Source organism: Hevea brasiliensis, chromosome 16, assembly GCF_030052815.1.
Source record: "Hevea brasiliensis isolate MT/VB/25A 57/8 chromosome 16, ASM3005281v1, whole genome shotgun sequence".
Lineage (NCBI taxonomy): Eukaryota > Viridiplantae > Streptophyta > Magnoliopsida > Malpighiales > Euphorbiaceae > Hevea > Hevea brasiliensis.
The window spans coordinates 44,197,359-44,225,168 of NC_079508.1; the positions used below are offsets into that span (position 1 = coordinate 44,197,359).

The following is a 27,810-nucleotide window of genomic DNA, read 5'->3' on the forward strand; positions in this document are numbered from 1 at the left end:
CTGACAATGACAGCTATGGGCGGACAAATGACTAAAAAATGTTGGCATTCTCTCTATAAATAGCGTTGCTTTTCTCCGTTTAGGGCAGGCACAAGCAAGTGATCAATTGTTTTAATTAGCAAGCAGGTGCTTTGCAGGAAAATGGCCACTCAAAGCAAAAATTGAGCAAGACCATTATTTTCGTCCATCGGCAAACTTTCCCCCCAGCGTTTGGGGCTGCTCTTTTGCTTCCTTATCCTTCCAAGATTCGGCATATCTCTATCATATTTATAATTAATAGATAATATTTTTCTTTTTAATCATGATGTTAAATTGGCATTCAACTAATGTCCGTGCAGGAGTTTGAATCGCCTACTAAAGAGGTGGAAATATTTAAAGAAAAGGTGAAAGATATACTAATGCAATCTACAGGAGGATTAATCGAAAATATTGAATTTATTGATATATTATGCTGCCTTGGATTGTCATTATTTTGAGAATGAAATTGAAGAACAATTAAACTATATTTTCATTGCTCTTCCCATTTTCCTCCATGAAAATGAATATGACCTTCACGTTGCGGGACTTCTATTTCGGATCTTAGGACAACATGGTCATAAAGTGACTTGTGGTGAGTGTCTGTATATAAACATTGTCAATATTAAGAAGATTAATATGTGATGTGGGTGATCATCATGAATCAGATGTTTTTAACAAATTCAAAGACAATGATGGAGGGTTCAAGAAAGCCATCACCAATGATGTGAAAAGCCTCCTTGGCTTATATGAAGCTAGCTTTCTATGTGTGCATGGAGAAGATATTTTAGATGAAGCCCTTGCTTTTACAAAGCAATACCTGGAAACTCTAGCTGAGCAGGCAAGCCCCCATCTTGCTGAACATATAAAGAATTCTCTGGTGTGGCCAATCCATCAAAGCATGGAAAGACTAAAGATTCACCAATATATATCCTTTTACCAAAAAGAGGAGTCTCGCAATGAAACCCTGCTGAAGTTTGCAAAGTTGGACTACAATCGAATTCAATTATTATATAGACAAGAGCTAGCCATTCTCTCAAGGTAAATTTTGTTTCACATGCACACACAGGGTATATAGATTAATTAATTTAACATGAATTGAATTATGTTATATTATCAGGTGGTCGAGAGACTTGAATGTTACGCACAAGTATCCTTATACAAGAGATAGAATTGTGGAGACCTATGTATGGGCACTTGGAAGCATTTGCGAGCCTCAGTTTGGTGCTTCTCAGTTGATGATTGCTAAGTATGTGCAAGTGGAGACAGTGCTAGATAACACATACGACGCATATGGAACACTGGATGAGCTCTATCGTTTTATAGCTGCATTTGAAAGGTTATAGGAACTTGACATGGAATACATAACAAAATTTCAATCACCATATATACAAAAGTGAATATAGCCCAACCATTTTTTTTCCTGCAAATTTTCAGGTGCAATGTTGATGGCATTGATGATCAACTACCCGGGTACATGAAAAATCGTTACAAGGGTTTTTTGAAACTTTTTGAAGAGACGGAGAATGATGGCAATGAAGGAAGCTCTTTCAAAACCTCTTATGCCAAGGAGATGGTAAGATTTGCTGGATAATACTTTCCATTTAAGTAATTAGTTTGATAGTTTTTGATGGATAGTTCTCTTATAGACATTGGATGACCCTTGATTTTGAGCAATTAGTTTAATGTTTCATGGAAAAGAGTTTGCGTAATTGCCCGCATAGTTTGAAGAAATTTTTCTCGAGTTGAATGGCTTTAATTTTTTTTTTTCTTCCCATTTATCATGTGTAACTGATTTCTTTCATTTTTCCCCCCTGTTATTAGTTTAAAGAACTGACAAGAGGCTACATAATTGAGCACAATGGGCAAAAAATGGGTATGTGCCAGCATTCGATGATTATGAACAGAATGAATTAATCGTAAGCACTTGTGATGTCCTTGCTTCAGTATTCCTCCTTAGAATGAAGGATGTAGGGATCAAGGAAATGTTATGGATACGAAGTAACCTAAAAATTGTTAACTCTCCCAAGTTACTTGGAACTTTGAAGAATGACATAGCAGGCCAGGAGGTATCATTAATTTCACACACACACACACACACACACATATATATATATGAAAATTCTAGCATGCATATAAGCACTAAAAAATATATTCTCCTGATCTGATTTCTGTGTTTTTTAAACGGAAATAATATATCATGCACAATAAAGGAGGAGCAAAAGCGGGGATACTCTCCTTCAAGTGTGGAGTGCTACATGAAGGAATTTGGTGTGTCAAAAGAGAAGGCTGTTAGAGATATTGATAAAATATTTGTAAATGCATGGAAGGACATAAATGAGGAACTACTTCTTAAGCCAAGACGTGTCTCAAATAGGGAAATTATTCAATAGTCTCGGTGCACCAAGTTATAGGTATGACTTGGTGCACTAGATCAAACAAATAACAACATATCAATTATAAAAAGTGAGTCAGAAATTTACCATAAAAATAAAATAATTTAAGTCATATACATTACCATGGTCATCATTGTCATCAACATGAGCTTCACCTAATTTTAACCTTGCTAATTGACAATCAAGTTTGACTTCAAGGTTCATTAAACCTTCTTGGCACATTTGTCTAGTACTATCATTTCCTTGACACTTATATATCAAATTGCTAGCTATATGCATCATTGAATGGTGTCATACTAGCTCCACCTCTTCTTTATTCCCAGGAAAATGAATATTTTTCTCATACAACATCATTCCTCTCTTAGCTTCTTTTGTCTACCTCTTTAAAATATACTGATTTGGAATGCTAATCACATTTCTCACACTAAAAAGTCGCAAAGCATGAGAGCATAAAATCCCTTTCGACTCAAACTTTTTACAAGTACATGAAATGTGATGATTAAGTATATTAAAATGAACCATGTGCTCTCATTCATTAGCCTCTTCTTTCACTTCATAAGTGCAAAATAATCCATCATTAGTTACTTCTCTCCACAAGGTTGCAAGGCTATGAAGAAACTCTTTTTCAAATAACATGTACATTTTGCATGTATAAATTTTGACTGCATGCTCTAAAATACCATTATACTTCACTGCAGTAACAGGTTTACCTTGCTTGCAAAGAAAATCTTCATCTAACTCCTTTGAACACAAACCTGCAACTATGTTCTCATATGCAAGTGAAAATGAGTAAGGCTTGTTGTTATATTTGCTATACCAGTCAAAAGATTGTTAGTACTTTCACTTCTTTGAGATGATTTTATCCCAGTAGTAAAACTACCTTTAGTGAACACGGTATTCCATTTTTCATGAACTGTATGCATAAGATTGAACCAATTATTATCTGAAATATTATATCTTCTGATCATTTCATCCCAAGTCTCTTAAAAATCTATTACAGATTCACAACCAGTACAACATTTCTTCCATAATTTCTGAAATTCAGGATTGGAATTGAGACTTCCAAAATGGAAAGGAGCATTTTTGCTAATGTGCCATAAACATAAACGATGATGTGTAGCTGGAAACACTACCTTAATCGCATTTGACATTGCAGAATCTTGATCTGTAAAGATAGTGATTGGAGGTTGATTTCCCATTGACTCTAAAAATGATTGAAATAACAACTTGAAGGAATCAATCTTCTCATCTAGTAAAAAAGCACAACTAAACATCACATTTTGCTAATGATGGTTAACACCTATAAAAGGAGCACAAATGAGATTATATTTGTTAATCCTATATGTACTGTCAAAACTCACAACATCTCTAAAACAATCATAATCAATTCTTGCTCGCCCATCTCTCAAAAAAAAATTAGTCATGCGATTTTTTTGATTAACTTGCACTGCATAAAAAAAAGGGGTCTTCAGCCTTTTTTTCGCTTCAAATAGTTCATCAAACTTTGAGCATCCTCTACATAAATTTTCATCAATTTCTGCTTATTTACATGATTATAACAATCTCTTTTTGCGAATCTAATATTTTTAAACCCTCCATGTTCTTCACTTAAAAAAGAAAATGCATCCTTTGTGCGCATACCTGCATTTACCATTGTATTAATAACAACAGCTTTAACATTTGAAATATTTCGTCCTGGCCTTAACAAATGCCTTTCTCTTACTGATGCTAACTCATGATTGTGTGTTGGGATAACATGAGTAACCTTCCACACATCTTTTTCAACTGTAAAACGAATAAAAACTTCACAACCAGTTCGAGTATCCAACCTATTCTCCATTTTATTTTCTGAACAAATATCATCTAATTTAAAACCTTGTTTAGAGCAAACATATTCACGTTATTTCACATTCTTTGATCCAACACTATATCTAACTTTCCCTTTACGAACATTGAAATCGATTCCCAATGCATAATTGTTGTATAAAGCAAATGCTTCCTCTGCATTAGAAACCACTCTTCCAAGTAAATTATCATTATTGCTCACTTGTCGTTTCATAAAAAGATCTTCATCAATTTCAACAATATCATTCTTATCTTTTTCTACTTCACAATCACTTTCAATAATTATACCTGTATTCATATAATAATCAGCTCATAATAAATATATTATTATAAATTCTATAATAAATAAATTGTAACTAGGCCTATACTAATATGATGATGATTATCCATGACTAGGCCTACATATTATTTCTACATAGGACAAAACTGAAAAAAGAAGACTTAAAAGGTAACAGCAGCCAAGTGAAAACATCCTCTACTGACAACATAATTTAAGTGTTAAAAGGGATTAATAATAAGTTAGTCAAGTTATTATAAATATATTTTGAAATATCAGAACTTTAGATGGATCTAAACAAAACTAAATTTTTAATGATTATATTCAAACTTTGAATCTTGTTAAAACAAGCAATTAAAAAATAATACTAAAAAATAATTTATCAAAGCACATGCTTATTGATTTTCCTTTTCCATGCACACAAAACTAACAAAAGCCCACAAACACTTAACTGCCAATTTTGATATCTCTTAGATGCTAAGAATTAAATATCAACATGTTTTCACATTACCAATTCGATATATACTATTATTACTGTAATGGCCCAGCCCACTAGTGATATTGTCCGCTCTGGGCTGAAGCCCTCACGGTTTTAAAATGCATCACTAGGGGTTACGAACCGCCAACTTATAAACCCAGCATCTCTCCCGTGTTTTGCCGATGTGGGATTTGCCTGGGGTGTTACAATTACCATAATCCAAATATACTAATTATTTATAACAGATTGACATGAGGATTAATAAAAAATTAATTCTCACCAAACAATGTTGTATATATTTTCAGTTTATTATTAAAATTTTTTCAGATATCACCATCATAATTCCACTTTCTCCTAATGCAAAAGTTATAATTCATTAATTAAACATAGCTTGGACTTCAAAATTATATTTTGAGATGTTATTTTCTTTGACTATATATTCATATTAAGAGTACCATCATAGTACAGAGCTCTTCTTTTTTGTTTCAATTCTTAAAATGTAAATATATAAATAATCAATAAAAGTGAGATCAATTATGTAATTGGTACCGACGGCTAATATATAATCAAAATTTATATACAAGTTTATATGGAGGCATACCTTTTTGTTTATCCATAGTATGATTTGAGACAGCTTCCATTAATAAGAAAACACCTGCACTTAAGAATCTGATTTTGCAGTGGTTAGATTTTTAGTTCCCTATGTTTTTTGTTTTATTGTTATGCATATTTAGGTAACGTGCTGTTCTGAAAAAGTTTTAGAAACATGTGCCCCCTCCCCCAAACTCAAATTAGACAATGTCCTCATTGGCTTAATCGAAGTAGCAAAAATGTCAATGAAATCAATAAATGATAGCTTGTGTAATGGCCCGGCCCACTAGTGATATTGTCCGCTCTAGGCCAAAGCCCTCACGGTTTTAAAATGCGTCACTAAGGGTTACGAACCACCAACTTATAAACCCAGCATCTCTCCCATGTTTTGTCGATGTGGGATTTGCCTAGGGTGTTACAATCCACCCCCCTTATAGGACTCAGCGTCCTCGCTGAGGTTTGCCCCACCTCGTTTAAGGTTGCACGCGGAGCGGCTCTGATACCACAAATGTAATGGCCCGGCCCACTAGTGATATTGTTCGCTCTGGGCCGAAGCCCTCACTGTTTTAAAACGCATCACTAGGGGTTACGAACCACCAACTTAAAAACCCAGCATCTCTCCCGTGTTTTGTCGATATGGGATTTGCCTAGGGTGTTACAATAAATCATTCTTTCCTATAACCACATTACTGTGCCCTCTACCTAGTATAGTGTAAGACATGAATCTTTGCAAGTATCTCAGAGTAGGGTCTTGGATGGCTGAGGCCTTAGCAGAACTAGGGTTGTAGTATTTTCCATATGGTGCAATGGACTTCCAAAATGTAGGGGGGTCATAAATAGTCCTTTGCCACTCTATCACTTTTGTTCCATCATTACAAAAACCAAATAAGGCATTCACTTGAACAGTGTTAAGTTCTCTGTCCTGACCCAAACACCTAAAGGAAATGATGTCCTTATGGTTACTTTGCATGGGCTGGAAGTCTAATTGCAATGAGCTTAAAAACTCAATTGTCAATTCCTTAGAAGCAGGTTCTTGAATCTTAGCAAAATCACTCCAACCTATATTTTCCAAATATTCACTAATAGATTTGTAAAGCCCTATCTCCCTGAGACTGTGTTCATCAATGTACTTGGTGGCTAAAATTTTCTTTTTAGCAAGGGCCTCATAATTTTTCCTCATTTCAAAGTCCCTAAAAGTCCATGGGTAAGATGAGTTTACCTAATTTCCAGATTGAGGGATAACTGGAGCAGTTTGAGACACTGTTAGTGAATGATGCAGGGGTGATTGGACCCTAATTAGAGCAGAAGAAACCTGCGGTGAAATAGGATTTTGGGCAGCAGAGTGGGTTCTGGCACTAACGGGTCTTAGGGAAACAACTCTAGGCTGTTTCGGTGAAGCAGAGGAGTGGAGAACTGATTTCTTTCTTTTTCGTGTCTCATACATAGCTGAAGGGGCAGATTTGGTGAGTTTTAAGGAGGGAGGTGTTACGTCTTGGGTGGCATTGTCAGGATTAGGGGTGGAATGAGAGGATTGGCGAGGTAGAGAATTAGGGTTCGTATTGGCAATTTGGGGATTTGGGGACAAAATGGGTGTTTCGGGTTGAGCATTGGGTGGTGTAGGGTTTGGTATTGGGGTTGAAGAATTACTATTAGTAGCCATTTTTATGGCTTGCAGCTTGGGTATGTGGGTGGAAAGCTATTTGGTGCACACCATGGAAGGAACAGTGAAAGTTTAGGTCGTGCGGCTGATGAGATGAAATATGATAAAATGGCTAGGGTAAAAGTTTAAGTGGTGATATACCTAGTGTCTAACATGAGGCATGTTGAGAATAGTGAGGGGTGACATACCCTGTGTGATTTAGTGTAATATGAATAACATGAGGCATGTTGGAATAAAAGGGAAAAATGACATGCCCCGTGTTATTGTACATGAAGTGCTACATGAGGCATGTGAGACCCCTTGAAACTCTCGGCAGGTTTTACATTTTTTGCAATTTTAAGTGCCAAGAACAGGTTTTGGTGGTGACACCCCCAGCATACATCATGTTAAACCTAGTGTTAAATGACCTGATATAAAACCCAAAAATGTGATCCTAAACACATTAAAACTAAACCCAAAACACAATTTGCACAGAAATTTCACTCAAAATTCAATTGAAACCTAATTAATCACTAAGAACAATTAAAATCTATCAATCCACCAAACACAAACTAAAATATTATTCAAGTAATATTCACATTAACAATCACATCACAAGGAATAACACCCAAATTCAACCCCAAACTCATCATTAAAAATTCATGAATAAGGAATAAAATTCTACTGCAGACACTGTTCACATGATTAAATTTCTGCAGAATTATATCATGAAATTTCACAAAATATACAATGGCAAATATGTCGATCTCAGTGCACTACATCAAAATTAATTACCCAAAAAGTAAAATCAAAAGCATGTTACCATTGATTAGCATGAAAGTTCCTATATTTCTCACCAATTTCCTCAAAATACTGCAACTAAAATGGCCTTTCACTCCACCATGTTGCTGCAATAAGACATAAAGCTCAAATTAGTTCAAATTTGACTTTGTTAAAAACAATATGCATCATGGAAGACAAATATAAGGTTCAACAATTTCCCAGGCATTAATTCTTTCAATTCAGCATACACATTTGCTTGAAAATCTCCACCAACCTGCAGAAAGAAATTTTAATGTCAAATTTGAGTTCAATAGGATATAAGATGAAACAAAATAAAAGAAAAATTAAGTATAAGGAAAAATTTTTGGGGGTGCCTCCCAAAGAGCGCTAATTTTAGGTCATTAGCTTGACCCTCCTTAATTTAGTGAATTGGTAGATCATCAAGGAAACAACTTTTTCCCTTCTCAATGGGCTGGCCTGTGATATAAATCTTGAGCCTTTAACCATTAACTTTAAAAAAATCATAATTTTCACTTCAAATATCCACAACTCCATGTGGATAAACTTTGACGACCTTGAAAGGACCAGACCATCTTGATTTCAACTTCCCAGGAAAGAGTCTAAATCTAGAATTATACAATAAAACCAGGTCACCCTCTTTAAACTCCTTTCTTTTAATATACTTATCATGCCAAAATCTAGTCCTTTCCTTAAAAATCTTAGCATTCTCATATGCATCCAACCTTATCTCTTCAAGTTCATTTAATTGAAGTAACCTTTTCTCTCCAGCACTGTTTAAGTCAAAATTCAAAGTTCGAATTGCAAATATGCTTTGTGTTCCAACTCAACTGGCAAATGACATAATTTCCCATAGACTAGCTTAAAAGGTGTGGTTCCAATCGGTGTCTTGTAAGCTGTCCTGTACGCCCATAATGCATCATCTAGCCTCAATGACCAATCCTTCCTTGAATGATTAACAATTTTTTGCAGAATTCTCTTCAATATCCTATTAGATACTTCAACTTGCCCACTAGTCTAAGGATGATAAGGTGTAGATACCTTATGAGTAACTCTATATTTCTTCAAAAGATTTTCAAACTGTTTATTGCAGAAATGAGATCCACCATCACTGATTATAGCTCTTGGAGCTCTAAATATAGTGAAAATAAACTTTTTCAAAAATTTCACTACTACCCTTGCATCATTTGTTGGGGAAGCAATGGCCTCAACCCATTTAGACACATAATCCACACCTACCAAAATGTACTTATTCCCAAAAGATGATGGGAATGGTCCCATGAAATCTATGGCCCAAACATTAAATAACTCAATCTCTAAAATTCCTTATTGTGGCATTTCATTTTTCCTTAAAATATTCCCCACTTTTTGACATCTATCACATCTGAAAATAAATTCTCTCACAATTTTAAACATGTGTGGCCAATAAAATCTAGCTTGAAGTATTTTAGCCACTGTTTTATCCATACTAAAATGACCTCCATAGTCAGAAGAATGACAGTGCTCTAAAATGTTTCCTATTTCCTCTTCAGGCACGCACCTTCTAACTAGGCCATCATTACATCTCTTGAATAAAAATGGATCCTCCCATGTATAAAATTTCACAACTTGCAAAAATTTATTTTTCTGTTGATAGCTCAAATCTGGTGGGAGAACTCCACATGACAGGTAATTGAAAAAATATGCAAACCATGGCAATGCAGCAACAACAACTAGCAATTGCTCATTCGAGAAAAACTCACCAATTGGCAATTCCTCTTCATTTCCATCCTTACTCTCATACTTAATCCTTGATAGATGGTCCGCCACAATATTTTCAGCTCCCTTTTTGTCTTTAATTTGTAAGTCAAACTCCTGTAGCAATATAACCCATCTTATCAGTCTTGGTTTTGCTTCTTTTTTATTCATCAAATATCTTATGGCGGCATGGTCTGTATAGAAAATCACTTTTGATCCAACCAGGTATGATCTGAACTTTTTCATAGCAAATACCACAGCTAAAAATTCTTTCACAGTGGTGGCATAATTTACTTGAGTATCATCTAGAGTTTTGCTGGCATAATAGATTGCATAAGGCCTCTTCTCTTTTTTCTGACCAAGTATAGCTCCCACAGCAAAGTCACTAGCATTACGCATAATCTCAAATGGCAATGACCAATCCGGAGGTTGCATAATAAGGGCTGTTGTTAGAGCTTCCTTTAACCTATTACAACAATCAAAACAAGCGTGGTCAAAATTAAAAGGAATATCATGATTTAACAAATTTGTAAGAGGTTTAGCAATTTTTGAAAAATCCTTTATAAATCGCAGGTAGAACCCAGCATGCCCAAGAAAACTTCTAATTCCTTTCACTGAAGTTGGTGGAGGCATCTTCTCAATCACTTCTACTTTGGCCTTGTCCACTTCAATTCCTGTATGTGATACCAAATGTCCAAGAACAATGCCTTCTTGCACCATAAAATAACATTTATTCCAATTTAGCACCAAATCTGTTTCTTTACATCTTTTAAGCACTTTAGAGAGGTTAGATAGACAATTATCGAAAGAAAAACCATATATAGAAAAATCATTCATGAAAACTTCCATAATTTCCTCAATAAAATCAGAGAAAATGGCCCTCATACACCGCTGAAAAGCAGCTGGTGCATTACATAAGCCAAAAGGCATCATTCTATATGCAAATGTGCCATATGGACATGTGAATGTGGTTTTCTCTTGATTACTAGGATGTATTGAGATTTGGAAAAAACCAGAATACCCATCCAAATAACAAAAATATGAATGTTTTGCTAACCTCTTTAGCATTTGATCAATAAAAGGCAAAGGAAAATGGTCTTTCCTAGTGGCACTATTAAGCTTCTTGTAATCTATACACATCCTCCACCCTGTGACAATTCTAGTAGGTATCAACTCATTATTTTCATTTTTCACAATGTTCATACCTCCTTTCTTAGGAACTACATGAACCGGGTTAACCCAACTACTATCAGAAATAAGATAAATGATCCTAGCTTCAAGCAGTTTCAAGACTTCTTTCTTCACCACCTCTTTCATATTAGGATTTAACCTTCTTTGATGTTCTATGGTGGCTTTAAAATTATCCTCTAAAAGAATCCTATGCATGCACAAGGTAGGGTTTATACCCTTTATGTCATCAATGGTGTAACCAATGACTTTCCTATGTGCTCTTAACTCTCTCAGCAATTTTTCAACTTGTACATCACTCAAACTTGCATTAATAATGACAGGATAAGTTGAATTAGGTCCAAGAAAAGCATACCTTAATGTAGAAGGAAGTGGTTTGAGGTCTACCTGTGGTGCATCCTTCTCATCTAGCAAAGATGGGTGTGCAACTTCATATTTCATTTCTTCAACTTGCAAAACTTGATCTCCTATAACTGCTTGAGTAGCTTCCAAAATTTGAGCAAAAGCTGCAACTTCAGGATTTTCATCCTTTGTTGTTCTAATATGTACCAAACAATTCTCCAAAGGGTCCTTAAGATATCTTTTCTTAAATTCTACTTCCACAATCTCATTAATAACATCCACCCTTAAACAAGGATCAACTCCATGACGTTTTTTCAAAGTCTAATTCAAATTAAATTCCACCTCCTCTTCTCTAACTTAATGTCAATCTACCATTCTTTACATCAATTATAGCCCCTGCTGTGGCCAAAAATGGCCTTCCCAAGATGATAGGTATGTGAATATCCTCTTCCATTTCAAGAACCACAAAATCCACAGGAATGAAAAATTTTCTAACTTTTAAGGGCACATTCTCCAAAATTCCCATAGGATATTTGATGGATCTATTAGCTAGTTGCAAAGAAATGGTGGTGGGCTTCAAATCTCCTACCTTTAGCTTTTCACAAATGGAGAGTGGCATCAAACTTACACTAGCTCCAAGATCACACAATGACTTTTCAATACTAGTGTCCCCAATATGACAAGGAATAGAGAAACTTCCTGGATCCTTCAATTTTGGTGGAAGTTTATTCTGTAAGAGAGCACTGCACTCTTCTATTAATGCCACAGTTTCATAATCTTCTAATCTCCTCTTGTTTGATAAAATTTCTTTCAGGAACTTAGCATATGAGGGCATTTGAGAAATTGCATCTGTAAATGGAATGTTGATGTATAATTTCTTCAAAACTTCCAAAAATTTACCAAACTGTTTATCTAGCTTTCCTTTCTGAAACCTCTGAGGATATGGCAATGGTGGCTTGTATGGTGGTTGAGGCAAATACTTTTCCTCTTCTTCTTTTTCAACTTCCTTCTTTTTGTTTGCTTCCTCATTAACTTCATCACGATTTGAAATAGATTCATTTTTGTCTTCATCTTCTTTCTTCTTTTCCTCTTCTACCTCATATTTCTTTTCATTTCCCAAAATTTTCCCACTCCTTAAGATCTGTAACACCCTAGGCAAATCCCACATCGACAAAACACGGGAGAGATGCTGGGTTCATAAGATGGAGGTTCCTAACCCCTATTGACGCGTTTTAAAACCGTGAGGGCTTCAGCCCAGAGCGAACAATATCACTAGTGGGCCGGGCCATTACATTTGTGGTATCAGAGCCGCTCCGTGTGCAACCTTGAACGATGGTGGGACAAACCTCAGCGAGGACGCTGAATCCCATAAGGGGGGTGGATTGTAACACCCTAGGCAAATCCCACATCGACAAAACACGGGAGAGATGCTGGGTTCATAAGATGGAGGTTCCTAACCCCTATTGACGCGTTTTAAAACCGTGAGGGCTTCAGCCCAGAGCGGACAATATCACTAGTGGGCCGGGCCATTACAGGATCACTGCCTTGCAATGTTCTCTAGGATTCTCTGGTTGACTTGGAAGTTTTCCTTGTGCTTTACTAGAAGAACTTACTTGTTGAGCTATTTGGTTTCCAACATCTTGTTATGAGTGGCAAGCTAGTCTATCCTTAAAGTTAATTATTGAATCATTTCTCCTTATTTTTGTTGAGCAGTTAAGAAATTCTCCGTCATAGACTTAAAAATTGAATCTTGGTCTGAAGACTGAACTGGTGGTTGTGGAATAAGTGCATTTTGATTCCTTTGTGGTGGAAATCCAGGTGGTACTCTATTTTGCTAAAAATTTTGCTGTTGTTGCTAAAAATTAGGAGGTTGTTAATAATTCTATTGCTGCCCTTATCGACCTCCCCAAGAAAAGTTAGGGTGGTTCCTCTATGCTGGATTATATGTAATAGAAAAAGGATTACTAATTGGTTTCTGATTGTAATTCCCAACAAAATCAACTTGCTCATTTCCAAACTCTTGCCCATAGGAAGGAAAATCGTTGATACAATGCATATTTCCCACACTAACATCTTCTGTATGACTAGATCCTCCAATTGATGAGTCAACCTTCATGCTTAACTTATCCATTTTTCTCTTCAAAGCATCAAATTTGGCATCGAACATGCTCATGGCATCTAATTCATATACACCAGCTGGTGGCTTCTTCATTTCATTTCTTTCACAGCTCCATTGATAATTGTTGTAAGCAATTTTATCCAATGCTGAATAAGCTTCATCTTCTGACTTTTCCATAAGATCACCTCCTGAAGATGCATCAATTATACTTCTAATTGCTGGAGAAACACCATTATAGAAATGTTAAACTAGAATCCATTTAGGGATTCCATGATGCGGACATCTCCTTTGAAGATCCTTATATCTCTCCCAAGCTTCATAGAGACTCTCATCATCCCTTGGTCTAAAAAAAGTTAATTCATTTCTCAATTTTGCAGTCTTGCTAGGAGGAAAATATTGAGCCAAGAAAGCTTGTAATAACTCATCCCAAGTAGTTATTGAACCCGGAGGTGATGAATGCAACCACTCCTTAGCACGATCTTTCAAAGAAAAAGGAAATAATCTCAGTTGGATGGCATCATCTGACACTCCATTTATCTTTAGCATGTCACTAATCTCAAGAAAATGTGCAAGGTGCACATGTGGACTCTCAGTAGGACCTCCCCCAAACTTTGATTGTTGAACCATTTGACAAAGTGAGGGCTTTAACTCAAAGTTTTTTGCTTCCACTCTAGCCCTTGTAATACTCGGTCTAAAATCTCTAAAACTAGGAAAAGTATGATCCTTAATTGTCGGTTGTTGTTGTTTTCCATAGCTTCTATCACCTATTACTCTTGATGTTTCTCTTGCTGTCTTTGAATTCTGAGTTCGTCTTTGAATTCTGAGTTCATCTTTTCTTCTTTTAGACTCTGCTTGTAACACCCCAAAGTTCGATAGTGCGTTCTGCTGTTCCGGTGACCAGTGCTGTCCGGACAGCTAGGATGCCTAGAACTACACTTTGACACGAGGGAGGAGACATAAAATAATGAAATACAAGAAAAGAAAATACAAGAAAAACAAAGGAAAAATAATAGCAAAGAAATGTGATCAAGTTAAGCGTAGAAACCTAGCGATGGGTGATCAGGGAAGTCACGGCGTGGACCGTTGACTAGCTCGGATCGGGGAACCACGGAAAATATTTTAGGACTTAAATAGAACCTTATTGAAGTATAAATCTCATTAGAAAGATTAAAGAAAAATTAAATAATTAGTACAAAGAAAAGTGAGAAATCGAAAAAGCATAAAATACGGTTTATCGAAAAATCGAACGTAATCTAACAGGGCATTATGGTCATTTGACACCCCGAATTGTCTTTTGACCTAAATGTCCATTAAAAATAAATAGTATTACACTTAGAAAATAAAATGAAAAATTAGTTTAGTGGTACCTAAAATAAATAGTGGAAATCATGGGTTAAATGTGGAATAAGTGGGAGTTAAGTTTATAATATGATTAAATTTATGAGTGGACCACTAATGCATAAAATAAACACATAAATATGGCTGAAGTAAGTCCACTAACCAGCTGAAATATCATCTTCCTCATATTCTCTCAAGAATGCCGAATTGAAGAACACAAAAACCTCCATGGCCATTTTGGGTAAAGCTTGATCCATCCTCCATTTTCAACTCCAAGCTCTTAGGTTCCTTCACAAAAAATGGTCTACACATCACAAGGAAGATATTGATACCAATTTTGAGAAGCTTGGTGAAGGTTTAGCAAGTTACAATCAAAGGTAAGTTTACATTTTTTGAGAATTTCTTTGTTAAAGTTTATGTTCATGTTATGGGTGTTAGTTTGGTGAAGGAAAATTTTGAGTTTGAAGGGTTATTGTTGTTTTCATTTTGGATAGCCATGAGTCACGTTTTTGATGAGGTATTTGTGCACATAATTGATGAGAAATAATGTTAATCATGGTGATTTAGTAACTTAGTGAATTATTTCATGTTTATATGGTGAATTATGCACTTTGATGGAAATTGGTATATGGGACGGCAATGTGATGTTGAAGAATGGTTTGTGGCAGCTTGTGGACACTTGAGGAATGGTATATATTGAAGGAAGTGTGGGCAGAATATTGACCTAGAAGGATTGATGATATGTATGTAAATTAACATTGTAAAGTGTATGTAAAGTTTGTAATGTTTAGGTGTGTTTGTAATGGTACTTAGAAATTGTAATTGTGAATGATATTTGGTGTGTTGAGGGTGATTGGAATCTGCCCAAAATAATGCTAATGTAATGTAGAAAATGCTTTTAGTAATGTGCCAAAACAGTTTGGTAGGTAAGTAAACAAATGGCAAAGGTAAGTGTGTGTTTGAAGTTGGGGTGTGAAATGCATATTGAGGGTAGTGTATATTTTAGCCTATAACCTTGAATGTGTAACCTCAATTGGTATGAGACCAATTTGAGGTGAAACTAGGCACAAAATGTGCCAACTTTCATTGAGAAACCATGCCAAAATTCTGCTTGCAAGGTGACCTAAAAAAATGACCAATTCGGATTAGGTGCAATTAGGACCTGAAAAATGACCAATTGGGCAGCAGTGAGTGTTTAGGCCATAACTCACTCAAACCAGGCCCAATTGACCTGAAATTTTGACCAAGAATAGTTAAGACCCATACCTACAAGTCTTATGAAGACACCAAAGCCCAGAAATGACCATAAGCAAGTCAAACAACTTGCACAAGTTCGGGTCCAAAAACTGGCCGAACCAGAATTGACCAATTTGACCTAAAATTGACCTAAAATGGTACCACTTGACCAGCAATAGTGTAATGACCATAACTTGGTCTACTTAACTCGGATTGACCTGAAATTTTGCACCGCGTGCAATAAGACCTAGATCTACAAGTTTGTAGTTTCGACCGAGACCCGAAAACTGAGGAAACTAGATCGTCCGGTTAGGTCAAACCAGTGTCCCGGAATCCAGCAATTTGCATTAAAATGCACTAAACAAGGAAATGACTTTGGTAAAACATACCAAACCTAAAACCCTATTGAATATGACATATTAATGACACTAAGACCTAATTTACCTAAAACGCAACGAGGGTCGGTATATTAGGTGATTAAGTGAATAATTGAGTTCAGTGCATTATTTACCAAACACCATCGATAGAGACAGTTTAAATTAGTACTGAAACACTTCAAATTGTGTTTCTCAGTTATCAAAGACTCAGGAAAAGGGAAGGAAACACTGAGTCCAGATCAGGGAGACAGTCATCAGAGGTTTGTGCACAACTAGTTTTTAACTGATTTTGTTTTGAATATTTCATATGATTAAATGATATATTTTTCTTATGAATTATGTTTAACAAGCATTGGATTTAATTCCATGATTATTGAAAATTGTTATTGTATGTATGAATTTGGCTTTGTGAAATGGTATTTCCATATATATTAAGCATTGTTATGGATTAAGTAAATTATGTTTTGGAAAATTTTGATAGAATATGTTTTGAATTGTGATGGTAATATTCATGGAAAAAATGAAAACTTTATTATTTGAATTGTGATGAGCATAAAAATTATTGGATATTGGAATTGACTTTGAATCGAATTATATTGTGATTTATGCTCGCTAAAAGGATTGTGATATTGTTTTATATCTCACTATAGATGCTTGACTAGGTTATTACCCGTCTCTCATTTGTTGAGAAGACAATGGAGTGAGTTGTGTTTTGATTACCATGGTACGTGCACAGGCTTAGATTCTCCTCTGATTTGAGGTTAGATCTAAGTTTATTTTATCGTTATGGCCCTTGCGGAAGATTCATTATTGTGATGGTACTGTGCACGATGATTCGACCTCCCCGACCATAGGGAGTTAGAATCAGATTCGACCTCCCCGACCATAGGGAGTTAGAATCAGATTCGACCTCCTCGACCATAGGGAGTTAGAATCACATCGAATATGGCCCTTTCGGATTAGTCTTGCATATTAGTGAGATAAAGATTGATTTTTGAGATACAGTATGATTTTTGAGATACAGTATGATTTTTGAGATACATAATGATTTTTGAGATACAGAATGGCTTTTGAATGGTAAGAAATTGTGATTTCAATTATGGTTTATGTATAATTGATTTTGTTGGAATTACTTAAATGGATAGTCATGATTTGATAAATTGAATTTTGTGCTCCAAGTCATTTATACAAATGATTTACATTATTGGCAATGAATATTTTAAGTTTTGGAATTTGATCAGTATTCAGATTCTCAAATTATTTATCAGAAATTTGTCAATGTATATTGTACTATGTTTTAAATTATAGTTGTGCACCACTGAGTTCACCACTCAGCGATAGCTTTGCATGCTGTCGCAGGTAAGAAGAGCATAGAGCAGTGAGTAAGTTTCTTTGAGGACATTTTCATATCAGCTCCAGGTATATCATAGGTATACCCATGTACATAGGTTTTGATGTATGCATGTAATAATATGTATGTAAATTATTTGAGCAGTTGTATAGAAACTCTTGTAAAATATTTTGGTATGTAATTAAATGTAAATTATCGTGAATGTAAATCTGAGATTTCATTTACTTAAATAGTTTTGTATTATATTTCTTGTATCTCAGTCTTTGAAAAATCACTATGGATTTGAATTGAGAAATATGTTGTGTTGAGAAATATATTGGAGATGAGATTTGCAAATACATATTGAAGTGCTTTTTACAGGTTTTCTGAAGAACTGTTTTATCCAAAATACAGATGGCACTCTGCCAAAATTTTTACAGAAACTCCAATTAAGTCAAATGTGTCAGTTTTATCACTTCAGTTCAAAAAGTTTTTTTTTAACACCTGTAAATAGTGCTCACCACTGTAAAAGAAGTAAGAAAAGTTTTGAAAATCCCTTGTAGTGTATTTAATGGGTTATCAGTAGACGGAGTTGGTAATTCATTAGGTATACTACGGGATCATGTTATGCCTTACAGAGGGGTAGGGTGTGACATGTTTTAGTGGTATCAGAGCAAAGGTTTTTAAGTAAATTTTGAACTGTGAATTTGAAATCTTTTTGTCGGTAACTACAACTGCTCAAATGTTTGATACATATAGTATATTTACATCATAAATATGAACTAATGGAGAGGAATCTCCTTATGTTGGTTGTACAGGAATATAAAATTCTGTGAAAAGAATGGAAGAGAAGAATGAGACAATAGAACAGTCTGTGATGGCAGAAGAACAAGCTGAGGCCCCAGCTCCACAAAGTGTCGAAGGCCCGACTATACCAGTTTTACCGGTACAAATTACTGCACAAATGGCCTAGCAAATGGCCATTTTCTTCCAACAAATGGCTGATAATCTGTCAGCCCAAGCCCAAGTACAGACCCAACCCCCACAAGGGCAGTGTGAAATGGAAAAGAGGGAGAAACTTATGGGTCAGAGCTCGAACAGTAATTTGAGAAAGAGAAAAGAATTTGAGGAACTCCGAGCTCAAGGATATGATAGAGGTGGATCAGTAAGACAGAGACCATCAAGGTCCAGTCGTCGAACAACTAGAAGTTCCTACCCTTCCCGCCAATGTGAAACTTGTAGAAGATATCATGGTGGGATATGCTATAAGGCGTCTGGAGCCTGCTACAATTGTGGAAAACTTGGACACTTTACTAAAGATTGTACTAAACCACCTCGATCTGCTCTCTGGATTTCACAGACCGTCAGTCAGAGTCAAGATAGAAATAGAGTTGGTACTCCTCACCACTATAACACAGTGAATCAACCCGAATATGGTAGCACACCAGTCAGAGCGTCCACTATGCGCCAAGGAGAAAGAGCAGAAACTTGGATGTAGGCTGTGGTAAGTTCTTAATTTTTGAAAGAAACAATTAGTTATTATTTGATCCCAGCACTACTTAATTGTGTGTTAGTGTCAGAACTATATGTTCTGTTGCTATTCCCTTACATGAGAATAAATTTGATGCGTTAGTGACTAGTCTTTCAGGATCAAAACTACAATAACAAGTATGATTGACACTAATTTTGGAAGAATTGTTAACTAAAAGAATTGGGATATTGTAATCAGAATCGGTTTAGGATATTAGTGGATTCGAGAAAGATAAGATGTTAGGAAACCTAGTCCATGAGGTTATAACGTAGTGACTATATAATGTTCTCAATATTTGTATTGTAAGCTGCAGATTACAGTACCGACACGGGATTATTGTGTAGAGCTACGTGCTTCCTCGTAGTACAATAAATTAAGAAAATTTGTAAGTAATCTATAATCGACACAGTTGCGCCCGAATAAAGTACTATTACGGGAAATAAATGTGAAAATTTTAGTCAGAAATTTAAGACTTCAGAACTAGCCTATCAAACGACTACACTTGTAAGGTAACTAGAGTCAGTGACTCAGTTATATTAATGTGAATTACCTGTACCACAGTAATTGCTATAAGCTTAGAGATATCAATACGACTTATCATCCTCAGATGGATGGACAGTCGAAACAAGTGATTCAGGTAAATTTTAAAACTCATTGAGTTTCTATAAATAATGAAATGAAATGATAATAATAACCTGTAATACGTGATAAGCCCTCGAGAATATACTGAGAACTTGTGTCGTTGAATCCGAGGGGAGATGGGACAGATAAATCCCACTAATAGAATTTGTATACATTAATAAGTGTCAAGCTAGCATACAAGTGGCACCCTATGAAAACATTATAAGGGAATAGATAACTATGGATTTTGTGATGAGACTTCCGAGGACACAGAATAGTCATGATGCAGTATGGGTTATAATTGATAGACTAACCAAGTCTGCTCACTTTTTGCCAGTTCGGATGGACTATAGCCTGGAAAGATTGGCCAGATTGTACATATATTAAATTGTAAAATTGCATGGAGTGCCAGTATCAATTGTGTCTGACAGAGATCCTAGGTTCACTTCTAGATTCTGGGGTAGTCTTCAGAGAGCCCTAGGAACTAGATTGAACTTCAGCACAGCATTCCACCCACAGACAGATGGCCAACCTGAAAGAGTTATTCAGATATTAGAGGATATGCTACGGGCTTGTGTGATTGAGTTTGAAGGTAGTTGGGATACACACTTGCCTTTGATTGAGTTTGCTTATAACAACAGCTACCAATCAAGCATTGGGATGCCTCCATATGAAGCTTTGTATGGCAGAAAGTGCAGAACTCCCCTATGTTGGGATGAAATTGGTGAAAGAAAGATGATTGGGCCAGAAATTGTTCAGCAGACATAGGAAAAGATCAAATTGATCAGAGATAGACTCAAGGCTGCGTCAGACCGTCAGAAGTCCTATGTTGATCTGAAGAGAAGAGATATTGAGTATGCAATGGGTGATAAGGTAGTCCTCAAAGTTTCTCCTTGGAAGAGGATTATGAGATTTGGCAGAAAGGGGAAACTGAGTCCTCGTTTCATCGGATCATATGAGGTTTTGGAAAGAGTGGGTCCTTTGGCATATCGGTTGGCATTACCTCCAGAGTTAGCAAGGATACACAATGTCTTCCATGTGTCCATATTAAGGAGGTACAGATCAGACCCATCTCATGTACTATCAGTTGAAGAGATTGAAGTAAATCGGACCTCTCATATGAGGAAGAACCCATAAAAATTACGGCTTATGAGGTGAAGCGGTGAGAACAAGCAGATACCCTGGTTAAAGTCTTTGTGGAACCATCATTCGGGCGAGAAGCTACTTGGGAACGTGAAGAGGATATGAGGAGACAGCACCCACAGCTGTTCAGAGACTAATGCCAGGTAAAATTTCGAGACGAAATTTATTTAAGGGGGGGAGAATTGTAACACCCCAAAGTTCGATAGTGCGTTCTGCTGTTCCGGTGACCAGTGCTGTCCGGACAGCTAGGATGCCTAGAACTACACTTTGACACGAGGGAGGAGACATAAAATAATGAAATACAAGAAAAGAAAATACAAGAAAAACAAAGGAAAAATAATAGCAAAGAAATGTGATCAAGTTAAGCGAGCCGGGAAACCTAGCGATGGGTGACCGCACCGGGAAGTCACGGCGTGGACCGTTGACTAGCCCTGGACTGCGGGGAACCCTGGAAAATATTTTTAGGACTTAAATAGAACCTTATTGAAGTATAAATCTCATTAGAAAGATTAAAGAAAAATTAAATAATTAGTACAAAGAAAAGTGAGAAATCGAAAAACAGACAAAATACGGTTTTATCGAAAAATCGGGAACGTAACCCGAACAGGGGCATTATGGTCATTTGACACCCCGAATTGTCTTTTGACCTAAATGTCCATTAAAAATAAATAGTATTACACTTAGAAAATAAAATGAAAAATTAGTTTAGTGGTACCTAAAATAAATAGTGGAAATCATGGGTTAAATGTGGAATAAGTGGGAGTTAAGTTTATAATATGATTAAATTTATGAGTGGACCACTAATGCATAAAATAAACACATAAATATGGCTGAAGTAAGTCCACTAACCAGCTGAAATATCATCTTCCTCATATTCTCTCAAGAATGCCGAATTGAAGAACACAAAAACCTCCATGGCCATTTTGGGTAAAGCTTGATCCATCCTCCATTTTCAACTCCAAGCTCTTAGGTTCCTTCACAAAAAATGGTCTACACATCACAAGGAAGATATTGATACCAATTTTGAGAAGCTTGGTGAAGGTTTAGCAAGTTACAATCAAAGGTAAGTTTACATTTTTTGAGAATTTCTTTGTTAAAGTTTATGTTCATGTTATGGGTGTTAGTTTGGTGAAGGAAAATTTTGAGTTTGAAGGGTTATTGTTGTTTTCATTTTGGACAGCCATGAGTCACGTTTTTGATGAGGTATTTGTGCACATAATTGATGAGAAATAATGTTAATCATGGTGATTTAGTAACTTAGTGAATTATTTCATGTTTATATGGTGAATTATGCACTTTGATGGAAATTGGTATATGGGACGGCAATGTGATGTTGAAGAATGGTTTGTGGCAGCTTGTGGACACTTGAGGAATGGTATATATTGAAGGAAGTGTGGGCAGAATATTGACCTAGAAGGATTGATGATATGTATGTAAATTAACATTGTAAAGTGTATGTAAAGTTTGTAATGTTTAGGTGTGTTTGTAATGGTACTTAGAAATTGTAATTGTGAATGATATTTGGTGTGTTGAGGGTGATTGGAATCTGCCCAAAATAATGCTAATGTAATGTAGAAAATGCTTTTAGTAATGTGCCAAAACAGTTTGGTAGGTAAGTAAACAAATGGCAAAGGTAAGTGTGTGTTTGAAGTTGGGGTGTGAAATGCATATTGAGGGTAGTGTATATTTTAGCCTATAACCTTGAATGTGTAACCTCAATTGGTATGAGACCAATTTGAGGTGAAACTAGGCACAAAATGTGCCAACTTTCATTGAGAAACCATGCCAAAATTCTGCTTGCAAGGTGACCTAATAATTTGACCAATTCGGATTAGGTGCAATTAGGACCTGAAAAATGACCAATTGGGCAGCAGTGAGTGTTTAGGCCATAACTCACTCAAACCAGGCCCAATTGACCTGAAATTTTGACCAAGAATAGTTAAGACCCATACCTACAAGTCTTATGAAGACACCAAAGCCCAGAAATGACCATAAGCAAGTCAAACAACTTGCACAAGTTCGGGTCCAACACCTGGCCGAACCAGAATTGACCAATTTGACCTAAAATTGACCTAAAATGGTACCACTTGACCAGCAATAGTGTAATGACCATAACTTGGTCTACTTAACTCGGATTGACCTGAAATTTTGCACCGCGTGCAATAAGACCTAGATCTACAAGTTTGTAGTTTCGACCGAGACCAAAACGAGGAAACTAGATCGTCGGTTAGGTCAAACCGGTGTCCTGAATCGAGAATTTGCATTAAAATGCACTAAACAAGGAAATGACTTTGGTAAAACATACCAAACCTAAAACCCTATTGAATATGACATATTAATGACACTAAGACCTAATTTACCTAAGCATAGCGAGGGTCGGTATATTAGGTGATTAAGTGAATAATTGAGTTCATTGCATTATTTACCAAACACCATCGATAGAGCGGTTTAAATTAGTCTTGAAACACTTCAAATTGTGTTTCTCGGTTATCAAAGACTCGGGAAAAGGGAAGGAAACACTGAGTCGGATCGGAGACAGTCATCGAGGTTTGTGCACAACTAGTTTTTAATCGATTTTGTTTTGAATATTTCATATGATTAAATGATATATTTTTCTTATGAATTATGTTTAACAAGCATTGGATTTAATTCCATGATTATTGAAAATTGTTATTGTATGTATGAATTTGGCTTTGTGAAATGGTATTTCCATATATATTAAGCATTGTTATGGATTAAGTAAATTATGTTTTGGAAAATTTTGATAGAATATGTTTTGAATTGTGATGGTAATATTCATGGAAAAAATGAAAACTTTATTATTTGAATTGTGATGAGCATAAAAATTATTGGATATTGGAATTGACTTTGAATCGAATTATATTGTGATTTATGCTCGCTAAAAGGATTGTGATATTGTTTTATATCTCACTATAGATGCTTGACTAGGTTATTACCCGTCTCTCTCATTTGTTGAGAAGACAATGGAGTGAGTTGTGTTTTGATTACCATGGTACGTGCACAGGCTTAGATTCTCCTCTGATTTGAGGTTAGATCTAAGTTTATTTTATCGTTATGGCCCTTGCGGAAGATTCATTATTGTGATGGTATGCGTGCGATGATTCGACCTCCCCGACCATAGGGAGTTAGAATCAGATTCGACCTCCCCGACCATAGGGAGTTAGAATCAGATTCGACCTCCTCGACCATAGGGAGTTAGAATCACATCGAATATGGCCCTTTCGGATTAGTCTTGCATATTAGTGAGATAAAGATTGATTTTTGAGATCTGATATGATTTTTGAGATCTGATTATGATTTTTGAGATACATAATGATTTTTGAGATCTGTAATGGCTTTTGAATGGTAAGAAATGGTGATTTCAATTATGGTTTGTGTGTAATTGATTTTGTTGGAATTACTTAAATGGATAGTCATGATTTGATAAATTGAATTTTGTGCTTCAAGTCATTTATACAAATGATTTACATTATTGGCAATGAATAATTTGAGTTTTGGAATTTGATCGATTCGATTCTCAAATTATTTCTTGTAAAATTTGTCAATGTATATTGTACTATGTTTTAAATTATAGTTGTGCACCTCGAGTTCACCACTCAATGATAGCTTTGCATCTTTGTCATGAGTAAGAAGAGCATAGAGCGATGAGTAAGTTTCTTTGAGGACATTTTCATATCGTCGGGTATATCATAGGTATACCCATGTACATAGGTTTTGATGTATGCATGTAATAATATGTATGTAAATTATTTGAGCAGTTGTATAGAAACTCTTGTAAAATATTTTGGTATGTAATTAAATGTAAATTATCGTGAATGTAAATCTGAGATTTCATTTACTTAAATAGTTTTGTATTATATTTCTTGTATCTCAGTCTTTGAAAAATCACTATGGATTTGAATTGAGAAATATGTTGTGTTGAGAAATATATTGGAGATGAGATTTGCAAATACATATTGAAGTGCTTTTTACAGGTTTTCTGAAGAACTGTTTTATCCAAAATACGATGGCACTCTGCCAAAATTTTCTGAAACTCCAATTAAGTCAAATGTGTCGCTTTATCACTTGATTCAAAAAGTTTTTTTAACACCTGTAAATAGTGCTCACCACTGTAAAAGAAGTAAGAAAAGTTTTGAAAATCCCTTGTAGTGTATTTAATGGGTTATCAGTAGACGGAGTTGGTAATTCATTAGGTATACTACGGGATCATGTTATGCCTTACAGAGGGGTAGGGTGTGACACTGCTCTTAAAGCTTTAGCTGTCTTTTCAATCTCAGGATCAAAAATTAAATCAATTTCTGCACTTTTTGTTCTTCTCATATAAAAGATATGTACTTGAAAAACCAAAATAAAAAAAATCTCAAAGTAAAATGATAAAGAAAAGAAATTAAAATAAAAAATAAAATGCCCAAATTAACCAAACAATCAATCGTCTAATATCAAACAAAACAAATCCCTGGCAATGGCGCCAAAAACTTTATTGCGTACTCCGCAAGTATACGGGTCATTCAAGTAGTAAAGAAAAGATATCGTCCCACATAGATTTATTGTTTGAGTACCAAATTATAAAAGTTATGATTATTTGGGCTATCGATAATTTGTGCCAAAAATGGAGTAAGAAATGCAGCAAATTAAATTGAGAAAATAAGGAAATTATAATAAATTAAGCAATTAAAATTCTAAGCACTATACTAATTTTCTAAAATTTTAACAAGTGACAAAAGATTTAATTAATTAATGGTAAAAATTAATTCCAGAGTTGAGGTTAATGAAGTAAATTTCATTGAGATTTGGATAGGTAAAGCCAAGATTAAGGGAAATACAAGTTTGAAGGAAGTTGATTATGATTTCCTTTAGTTTTTCTTTCAAGCAAACTAAAGAGTGTTTTAAAGGAAACTAAACCCCATTCTCATGCGATGTTTAATTACCCAAAACCCTTTAAGCATTTTAATCAACTTGAAATTTCTCTTAACCCACTAGTTTATTTCTAACACTAGGTGATTAAGTTTATTATCTTGATTATCTATCATATATTTTCACCTCTTGGTCCTTCAATCTAAGATTAAGAATAAAACCCAAAGGGTACCAACAATAGGTATGTAAATAAGCACACAAGATAAGAATCAAAGCTTATATATACTAAAATCTGGTTAAAATCAGTCCAAATCCACAAATAAAACTTAAATCATTACACCCAATTCTAAAATTTTAAGTATCTACTCACTCATGCTTATATTTACAAGTAGAAAATGTGAAATAGAGTAAGAAAATATGAAAATAAAACTAAAAATAAAAGATCCCAGAAGAAGAGAATCTAAATCTCTAAAAATGAAAGTTGGAAAAACATCACTCTGTAGGCATTTTTCCTCCTAGAAATGGCGTGATTCCCTCTTTCCTTTCTCTTTTGATTTTTCTCTCTCTTTCTCCTTATCGTAAAAATGAGAATATGATGCTTATATATCCCCTCAAGGTTTGCCCTAAAAATAGTCTCTAAAGGGATAAAGACAAAAGGTGTAAAAGGTGTGAAAAGATAAAACTTTTTTATGTCAGCAAATCTGCTAACGCCATCCCACATCCTCATATTAATTTTGAAGGAACGGAAGCGTGAAAAACACAAGTTTATACCATTGAATTCAAAAATTTTCACCTAGGGTCACATGCATCATGCAAGATTTATTTTTATCTATTTGATTTCAATGATAAACAACATATTAAAACTCTTTTAATATGTTTTTGGATCTGTATTTGCCATTTAAGATTTTAAAATTAATCAGATTAATTTTAGAACCCTAGATTAAATCAAGAATGATTACACTAACCTCTTGATGCACTGCAGCGTGTCTGTGCCTTTGAGATTCATCTTTAGGACACCAAATATTGTCCCTCTAGCTTGTCCACACCAAGAACACCTATGGCAGCCCTTGAACAGCTTCTAAAGCTTTTTCTATTAATTAGAAATTCAAGTTCTGCATTTTAAGAGATTAGAGATGTAAACAGGACACTAGAAACAATTTCTAGCGTTTTTAATTCTAGAGATTGATAGCTAATCTCTTTGAATTGATGAGAGATGAAGAAGAATAGATGAAAAGCCTCAAAGTGGCGTGACAAAGGAGAGGAGTAGCTGCTGGTTATTTTTTCTTTTCATAACCACACTTAAATAGCTAGGTTAACACATTAAACCCTTGCCACATGTCACCCTTTGATTAGCTCTAGGTTTAAGTGACCCAATCACATTGTGCCAAGTGTCAAACCTACATTTAATCTTGATTTTAATCATCTTACATGATAAAAAAAAAACATTTGGCAAGCTTATGTGTAATCCCATGTATCACCATCTCATGGTGCCACATGTCACACTGTGAAATGACCAAAATGCCCCTATGTTTTAATTTTGAGTTCTTAACCCAAAATAATTATTTTTCTTCTTCTAATTAATTTATATCAAATATAAATTAATTAATTAATCTCTATTAATTAATTTCTCATTAATTAAATTCATATTTAAACACTATAATTATAAATTTAATTTATACTACACATCCAATAATCTAGATTTGGTTTCAAGTCATGCTAGGGACTTTGCAATTTAATTGCAAACCAAAACTATTTAATTAATCAATTAAACTCTTTAATTAATTAATTAAATCATATTTAAATAGGTGATAACTTGTGTATATGTGTGACTTACTAGGCTCATCACTAATTGGCAATGAGACATGATATCAACTCTTAATATCATCAGAACTCTTTCTTACCATAAATGATTTCTCTAAATCATTTCATGC

The 27,810-nt window shown here is 35.1% G+C and overlaps 1 non-coding gene and 2 pseudogenes across 1 annotated transcript; all 3 read left to right on the top strand.

Moving 5' to 3' along the window:
- Positions 1 to 226: 226 nt before the first annotated feature.
- On the top strand, positions 227 to 1,454 carry LOC110634214 (terpene synthase 5-like; annotated as a pseudogene).
- Positions 1,455 to 1,474: 20 nt separating this feature from the next.
- The window catches only part of LOC110662793 (probable terpene synthase 8), a 65,502-nt pseudogene continuing 39,166 nt past the window's right edge, over positions 1,475 to 27,810 (top strand).
- LOC131175065 (small nucleolar RNA R71) lies at positions 13,694 to 13,800 on the top strand. Its single transcript, XR_009145225.1, has one exon. It is a non-coding gene; the product is annotated as a small nucleolar RNA R71 (small nucleolar RNA).